The sequence below is a fragment of the Cyanistes caeruleus genome, chromosome 3 (assembly GCF_971803275.1).
Source record: "Cyanistes caeruleus chromosome 3, bCyaCae1.hap1.1, whole genome shotgun sequence".
Classification (NCBI taxonomy): Eukaryota; Metazoa; Chordata; class Aves; order Passeriformes; family Paridae; genus Cyanistes; species Cyanistes caeruleus.
In genome coordinates this window covers 11,401,840-11,411,029 of record NC_141703.1, presented here as the reverse complement: position 1 = coordinate 11,411,029, position 9,190 = coordinate 11,401,840, and the positions used below count along the sequence as shown (strand labels likewise).

At 36.8% G+C, this 9,190-nt stretch overlaps 2 long non-coding RNA genes across 2 annotated transcripts; one reads left to right on the top strand and one right to left on the bottom strand.

Annotated features, from left to right (window-relative positions):
• Positions 1-1,332: 1,332 nt before the first annotated feature.
• LOC147653952 (uncharacterized) lies at positions 1,333-7,562 on the bottom strand. Its single transcript, XR_015284106.1, has 3 exons — positions 7,517-7,562; positions 2,154-2,467; positions 1,333-1,412 (listed from the first exon to the last, which is right to left on the bottom strand). It is a non-coding gene; the product is annotated as an uncharacterized LOC147653952 (long non-coding RNA).
• Positions 7,563-7,808: 246 nt separating this feature from the next.
• LOC147653951 (uncharacterized) lies at positions 7,809-8,346 on the top strand. Its single transcript, XR_015284105.1, has 2 exons — positions 7,809-7,870; positions 7,994-8,346. It is a non-coding gene; the product is annotated as an uncharacterized LOC147653951 (long non-coding RNA).
• Positions 8,347-9,190: the final 844 nt, after the last annotated feature.

Below are 9,190 nucleotides of genomic sequence, written 5' to 3'. Positions count from 1 at the left end.
TGTTTAGTTTTGCAAGGTTCTTTGTTTCGGTCACATATTGCTTCATACACTTTTCTAAAGCAATTCAGTAAAGTAGTAATACCAAACTTTACTTTTCTAAGACAAGATAAAAATACTGCTTGGCATTTTTTTCCTCAGTTTGTTTCTACTTGGAGATTGAGAAGAAAAACTTGGACACAATTTGTTTAAGGATTTGACACCAGATTATTGCTGAGTTTTCAAAAGTCCCTCATGACTGCATTGTAAATCCATACAACATATGCCTGGATGGGACAGAATATGAAATTAATATCTAAGAAGAGGTGCTTGACCATGCAAATATTTCAGTGGGGGGTGAGTATCCAGAAAATCCCCTAGGTCAGATTTTTGATTTTCAAGAGGTATGTCTGAGAACATGACTCAAACAGAAGGGATTTCTTACAGCCTTGATTAAAGGTTAGAAAGTCCCTAGAGTCCTTCTATTTTCCTTATATTACTATACTGTGCTTTCTTCAGTTTAATTTTTTTGTTGTAAAGTTTGAAGTTTTTCTTAAAAACCTGGCAAACATATTTATTCATTAATTTACTTGCCCTAAAGTGGAAAAAAATTCTGTAGTTGTTTAGACATAAATAGAAAACTGTATTGAGACTACCGACCTTTAAGGATGATTCACATCTATTAATAAAAACTTCTTCCTGTTCTCTCCTTCTCTGCCTTTAATGCCTCAGAATCTCTTGCTAGCCCTTTTCTTTGGATGGAATTAAATAGGTTAGTTTTAATGTTGTTTTTTCTCCTTTTCTGAATTTCCTGAAAGATTAAAGGAAAAAAAAGTATGTACAACAGGAACAAGTAATTTATAAATATATGAAAGATTTAGTTATGCAAACAAACAAAATAATTGATATATTAAAGTGGCTGAAGTGACTTCATAATAATTTGCAATGTACTGAAAGTCAGATACGTATTTTAATGGGCTTTCATTGTTATTGGGTTCAGATACATGGAGAAAACATGGCAATTTAAATTTATTCAAGTTACCATGATACAGATGGCAGTTGCAGTAAAGAAGACAGTGGTACAGACTGTGAAAACAAGGAAAAAAATCTTGCTTCTGACTTAACATCTTCAGAAAAACCTTTATTTTACTACCCTTATCTTCTTGTTTTCTTGGTAGTGCTGTACTGATGCTGATGGCAACTACTGCACTAGTCCCACAGAGACCTGAAAATTGAGTAAAGTCTGTATTTAGGCTCAACTTTCTCGTGTTAGGTTTTGCATATCTTTTGTACACAGTCTTGTAAACACACGCTGACAAGGCTCTCTGCTATCAAGCAAGCTCAGGTCTGACATACTTAACTTGAAAAAGGCACAGTGTTTTCAGCAGTGCGTTCTGCACCAGCCATAGCATCTTTCAGCTGAGGCTCTCTGGCACCTGTTGGGTGCAGAATACATGATGTATCTCTCAAACATACAGTTTATTATTTAGTTTATTATTTATTTAGCACTGTCACGATTTACCCCAGTGGGAAACTAATCCTCCTGCAGTCACTCATTTACTTACCCCTGGCCAAAAGGGGGAGAGAATCAACGTGAGAAAAACTCATTTGTTGAGATAATGATAATTTAAAGAGCAAACAAAAGCCATGCACACAAGCAAAGCTGAGAAAAGCAAGGAATTATTTCAGTGCTTCCCATGGGCAGGCAGGTGCTCAGCCACCCCAGGGAAGCTGGGCTCCATCGTTCAGTGGCAAACACCAAGGCTCTGAACATCCTCCCTTTCCCTCTCACATGCTGGGCTGTACACAGCAGATGGGCTGGGATGTCCCTGTGGTCAGCTGGGGTCAGCTGGCCCTGCTGTCACCCCACAACACCTCATCCACCCCCAGCCTCCTCACAGGTGCGGTGGGTGAGAAACAGAGAAGGCCTTGACACTGAGCAAACCCTGCTCAGAAATAACCAAAACATCCCTGGATAACCAGCACTGTTTCCAGCATAAAACCAAAACACAGTCCTATACCAGCTACTACGGAGAAAATAATCTCTACCGGAGCCAAAATTAGCTCCACCTAAGCCAAAACCAGCACAAGTAGGCATATAAAAAGTTCACAAAAAAAAAAAAAAAAAATAATCCCCAGGGGAATAAAAGCATAAACCCTGCAAATGTAGCACTAACCTGAAGCATTTTAGCCATGCAATGGTCATTTTGTAACAGTCTGAATGTTATAAAGATCTCTAAAGCAGTTCTAAGCAACATTATGTGTGGGTACATAATTTCTTGTTAGATTAAATCATCAGCAAAACTAAATCAAAAATCTATGCATATATGTGTATATATATATATATATATATAATTTTTTTCTCCTAATCTTCATAGTCCACACTCAGTCTCAGCATCCACATTTCCTCTTCTGTCTGATGGTTCTTTCTCCAGCAATAAGGAATATCGATGCACCTTCTGGGGGCAGACTTGACACTGGAGTCTGCCATCTAGGACAGACAGAGAGAAATTTCACAACAAAGTTCTTTGAAGGTAATTCATAGGAGACTATTGTCGAGAATTGTGTTCATTCATTTTTCAGATGGATGATTTTTCATATAACGCTGATCTGTCCCTTGTTTCCCCCTCCCTATTCCATACCTTCCAATATCATCTTCTTGCTGGTAAAAAAAATCCATTTTGTAACAGAGGGAAAGCAATTCTCCAGCGACCTTAAAGCATAACCTAAATCATCACCTTCATAAGCACTATGAACAAAGTCATAAGTTCCTTCTGTGTTCATTCTTGTGATCATATGAATGAGCAGTACATGGTGTTTCTGCAGCATCTTTAATAGAGTGTCTCAAACTAATTTTCCAGCGATTACCAAATTATAACACATAGGTGACCTAAGATTTTCAATAGTTCCACTTGTTTCAACAGCAAATTTCATGTTCTTTGAATTTAGAAGACTAATTTTAAAATGTATTATCATTACTTTTATCAAATTAAGAAAAGTTAACTGCCTTTAGATTTTGAAACTTTATATTAGCAGAATTTTAAATGTATAATAATTCAATTTTAAGTAGTTGTTACAGTTATTTAAAACCTAAAATTCTGAAACATGAATTTACCCTAGACAAATAGCTTAGTCATTTTCTATCAGTGTTTATACCTGTTTTCAATAACAATACAGAATCCAAATTTCAGTTGAGCAACATAGAAAAGCAGAACTAAAACCAGAGTGACTTTAAATATTACTAACACAGCATATCTCTCAAAATTATTACCCTAATTGACAGGAGATACTAGATATTAACTATTTGTGTGCATTTATTCCTTTAAAAAGTCGTAACAAACTAAACACTCCTCTGCAGCTGTCATTTAGGTTTGTATCCAGAGAGAGGCAACAGAGTAGGCGTTCACATCCCTTTCAGTCACTGTAAGACTAAAGTGGCATTCTCTAAAACAGAATGGGGCTCAACCTTGATGAGAGCCTAAATTCAGAAAAGCAATGAGTATCCTGGTAGACTGTTACCACCAACCACGTCACCATCTAGATTAAAACACTACAGTCACACTTTGGGAGACATAGAATGAGGGCTCTGGGCAGCCTTGTTTTGGGCAATGACAGAAGCACTCAAAGGATCAGGAATGGAAAGTCATCTTCACTATGAAGCTGTATCTATCACCCACTTTTGGAAACTTCTACTTTTTATTTGCTTGATTATTCAAAATCTTTAAAAGAGCTATACAGAAATTGCTGGCAGTTTTAACAGAGTAGATCTTTCTCTGTCAAGAATCAGGTGCACCTGTTGTTCCATGTATACAACAATAAAAATTATGCAGTGTAAAACACAGTGTGTCTCATTCTTAATCACATGACTGCTTATGGAGCCATTCAGGGTTTAACACAACAGGCAGGTAATAGGAAACGTGGTTCAGGTGAAATGTGTACATAATATCACGCACAGACTAAGTTATTATCTTGTATGCTTATGTTTGTCAGGAGGCATTGCTATTGGATTAGTTGAAATGGAATATCATCATCCCTAAAACAGAGCACTCTCTAGTGTGTATGGGGGAAGTTGACTGTTATTATTGCTTTCATGTTCATATTTTGGAAAAGCTGTGAATTTTCTTGCAGACAGGATACCTATCAGGTCTACTGTATTTTAAGATTCTTCAAATATGCTTTAGGGCCACGTTCTGGAATAGTCCATACTAGTGGCTCTTTAAGATAACTACCAGAACATTGTGTCACTTGAGATATTTTCCAGAACATGCTTTTCAAATGGATTTTCCTGGCACTCTGTGAAAATTCCAGATGCCCTTGCAGAGATGGCACCTGATAGAGAAGAGTGTCACAGCCTTTCCTAGAAATGCCCTGATATTGTCTGTGGCAGCATCAGGCCTGTCAGCAGCTGGAGCCCTGCTGAACTCGGGCTGTGTGCCATGAACGAGTGATCAAATCTGACAGGGCTTCTTGGGAACACACCCAACAGTGGGCACACAGCACTGCTTGCTCTGATGTCTTTGCATGTCAGGCTGCATATAGAGCTGGTTAATATACATCATTTACTTTATATCATCAATATCATTGGATTAAATATAAATAACTTTTTAAATAAAACATAATTCGGCTTCAATTACAGTAGTGTTCCATTTATATGGTTTGGGGACCTCAGAGAGAGAATTATCCCTCAAGGACACCTAATGGTAATGATGAAGCTGAGACAAAGGCAACATTTCTGTGTTTAAAGAGAATAACAGGAGCATTTACATTAGCAACAGAAAAAGTGGCTAAAAATAAGCTGAGGCACAAATAAATATTTCAAATAATGGGAAACCCAGTGTCACACCAATCCTCTTTTTCCCTTTCCGTTTGCCTTCTCTGGATTTTTTCTCCAGGACTATCTTCTCTTTAATATATGGAAAAAAATAGTCCAAATTTTTGGAGGAATTTGGACACAAATAAAGGATAAACCATTTTCATTTCAAATTATTGGCTAAAGACTTGCTTTCATTTGTGAGAATGTACAGTAAGGTTGTGTTCAACCCATTGCTGTCATCCATGCAAATTAGAGTGGAAGCATCCAAAAGCTCAGAAGCCTCCACAGATTGCCTTGTGGCCCTTGAAGAAGGCCTCTCCCTGCATGCCAAGGCAGTGCACATCTGCCCAAGAGTTTTGGAGAGGCAGAGACCTGTTTCTGCCACTCCCCAATGTGGGCAAGTGCTGGGAAGAGTGGCAGCAACAGTGCAATTTATCCCTCCCCTCCTCTTCTCCACAATCTTCTTCAACTTAGATTTGCATCCACTGTAGGTAAAGATAATCTCTAAAAACAAGAATAACTTGGTCATAACGTGATTGCACATTTTCATGATGATAAACTTACGCATTTTCACAACTTTATTCTTTCTCCTGAAAATAAAACTGCTGGGAATAATTATACAGCTTTTGCATGTAAGCACATAGGGTTTAAGTACAACACTTTGAAAAAATTATATATGTTCTCTTTTCTAGATTTTGCATTGGGGCATATATGGGAAGTTGGAAAGCTGTTTCCTTTAGTTTCTAGGAACACAGTGGATTTGAGAGGCCCTTTTATTCTAGTCCTTGGGTATTGTGTAAAAGCTGAGGACCCTGAAGAAAGCCTTACATGCATCTCAGCAAGACTGGCAGTCATGGCCTGGAGTGTCCCACCTGTCCTGTTCTAGAGCCTGCCCCACCTGGCAGGCAAATTCCAGTGGAATTTGTTATTTATGACCATTTACATTTCAAAGGACACTCACAGCATCCAGGTGAAACACATGACACTGGGAACATAGCCTGGTATCATGGCACTGATCAGGTTTTTCTTAACAGGAACCTGACTTGAAACATTCAAATGGAGCAATTGTAAAGGAAGATTAATGCCTCTGTTGAGGAGAAAGCAAATCAGGATCCTCTTAATTTTAGTGTTTGATTAAGTTCCCTCAGATTTTATTCTTCTAAAGTTTAAATCTAAAATAACACAAGGGTTCACATCTATTAGTTCCTGAAAAGCTCAGGTCTAGTATCTGTAAGAAGATCCCTAAACACAGTGGCACCTTACATTTTTCTTCTTCATTAGAGATAAAAACGATTTTTCTGGACACTCCTTAGCATATAACGTTTGATTTGATTGATATTACATTTTTAAAACTAAAAACAGAACTTCTAAATTATATTTACAGTGGCAATTCACTACCAATATATTATCACATTTAATTTATTTGGATAGCTAACCAAGCTCAGAGCAAATCACAAATCAGCAAATGAGTGCTGTAGGTTGTGGAAGAGAAAATGGAAGTTTAAATGGAAGAAGTAGCAAGTATGATTCAGTAGTTGAAAACCAGTAATAATATTTGCTGTTTTATTTGAGGTTATGGTCTGTTCAGTATGTCTTACCACAGAGGGGGAGAAATAAAAAACACAAAACACTGTGTTCATGATAAACCCCATGATTCTGTCTCCAATATTAACTTGTAAATATGCTAATACTTCACATTTCATGATGGCCTATGTTGGCTATGTGACTTGTAAGTCATGTGAAATCTTTTAAAATTAATGTCATTGAGAGTTGTAGATTTTATGAACCAAAACTGAGCATTTCAAACAACTTTCCAGTGGTTTTTATGAGACTTTTCTATACCTCATTAAAGAATTGGTTTGTGCTTTGACTAACACAAATTTTCTTTCCATCTTTTTTTTTTTCTCCTATTGCAGTACTTAAAAATGCCCTCCAAGCTGAAATTATGTACTTGTGGTAATTGCAGTGGTATTTTCTTGTCTTTCACTCTTTTAACAGTTTGCAATTCTATGAAACTGAAACTTTCCCCACTCACAAATTAGAATATGGCTTTTACTCTTCATTTTATCCAAGTCATTAATTCTCAAAATTAAACAACATTAACTATCACAAACAGTAAACAATTGCTTCTGTGTATTGATTTAACCATAATATGTTACTGTGACCTAAATGAGAGCATTTAAACCCATATCCTTGGTGTAATTTGGGGCTAAACTGCTGAATACCAGCATTTCAAAATCTATTTGAGTGTTAAGGCCCAAGTGATAGATCACAGATGTCTTACCTATTAAGAAAGTGCAACGGCACTATATTAAAAACAAGTTTCTTGCTAAATACACTTGCAGTTTTCATTCTCAGAAAATATTTCTTTTTTCTTTTCATATATAACTGTCTCCTGTGACAAAATGATAACACGTTTGTCATCAATCAGTTCTAGGACATCCAGGAAATTGTGAATATACAACAGAGCTTCCTCAGCATTTGACTGAAGTGAAACATTTTGAAATTCAATTAAATTTTAAATCAGTAAAAGGCCTTTCCACATTGACATTTTCTACGGTCTTTATTTTTTTTAAGTCATTTTCAATTCATTTTCATTTTTTTTCAGGCCATATATTATATATCAAATTTAAAGGACAGTCTGCTTCTTATATCACACGTTTCTTTAGTTGCTACCAGTTTGGTGATTTCAACAAAGATTTGTGAGAACAGATAGGATAGCATTACCTTTCCAGCAGTTCACAAAGGAAAAACTTTTGCTTGAGTACCTGGCAATTTTGTCCTAGAGTGCCTTGCTGCCCTTAACACTTCTGCTGCTAATGAAAGAAGAGGATAACCTGACCCTGAATCAGCAATTTGTTCGATAAGAAAAGGATTATTTCCACAGCTGTTCACTTAATAAGGACTTTATTTTCACACCTGGATATGTTTTGGTATCATGTCTGCAATTAGCAATGTTGGTATAAGTCTCAAAATTTCCTGTTACAGTCCCAGCAGAATTTAAAATAATTAAATTTTTATAAGCAAACAGGAAAGGAATGTCTTTGCTTCATCTCAGTTGCCAGCTGGTGATGGTGAGAGGTAAATTGACTCTTGTGATTTCAAAACTCAAAGCAGGTGAAAACAACATTTGTTTTATTTTTGCTAACACTTTCCTGAGGTCTATTCTCATTAAGCACTGCATTACTGCTTTTCCTGGATCAGGAATACTTCAGAATGTTTCTCCAGTGCCCCCACCTTGCAATGCTTTGGTGCACACTATGGACTTGGCTCAGCGTGCTTGATCTGAATTCCCTTTGGATGGAACTGAACTTCAGTGAACACTCCAGGTATTCATTGAGTGGGAGCTCAGGCCATGAAAGCAGACAAGACTTGGCCTGAAACCTCCTTTTCCTCCCTGTGCTTGAAGCGTGTGTACCATGGACACAGCGTGCTCAGCACTGTCTGGTTTGCTCACCAGGGCTGGTTCGCATTGCTAAACCTGACTGGGGAACAGAAACATAGTCCCTCTTTTTCCTTCTCAGTGCTTATAAAATAAAGTTGTTATGAAATAGAAATGCCTGAGAACATGAACCCTGGAAAAACTTGGTGTCAATCACTCTATGCTAATATACATGTAATGAAATGCAAATGTCTGCTTATAAAATTGGTTTCACAAGGAATTGCTTAATGTCTGTTGGCCTGATATTTTTCAAAGATCAAGATTAAAGCAGATATATGCACGTTACTTTTCATTTAAGTGAACAAGATTACACAAAGTTGGTTGGAAAAGAGCCATCTTTAGCATAGGCTGCATTACTGCAGTTAAGATTGTTTTACAATTGACATTTTTTAGAAAATCATTTCATATTCAGAAAGATGAGTAGGTTTACCAGACAGGAACAGGAACATACTGACCTCATCTAAATGGGTACAGGCTCATGGGAGCACTTTTGATGAAGGTTTTATAAAAATGTCAGACAGAATGATTTTACAGACAGCAGACCCCATGAACCCTCATATGGTATTTCCAAAAGTACTTGCATGCACTTGTAAGATGATGAATGCACTAATAATGTGAGAGAGGAATAAAGTAGGCTGCAGAAGATCTAGCTGGGTCTCTAAGTTAAAGATTAAAAAATATAAGTCCTGTTGCTCAGATTTATTTTTTTTTAATTTTAAAACTATCCAAATGTCAGAGACAGGATTATGACCTCTTGAAGTTGTTACCATTCTAATATTGTAGTAGCATTGCAACTGAAATATTATGGTTCAATTTTAATAGGCAAACAGGTAATTCCAGATAAAAACACATGCTTTTTTCCCTACTCTGTTACTACTTTAAACAAACTTGGAAGGCTAGAGCATCTCCAGAGAGTAATCCATCCAAAGATTATTCAAGAGCTAAAACAGGAGGAATGA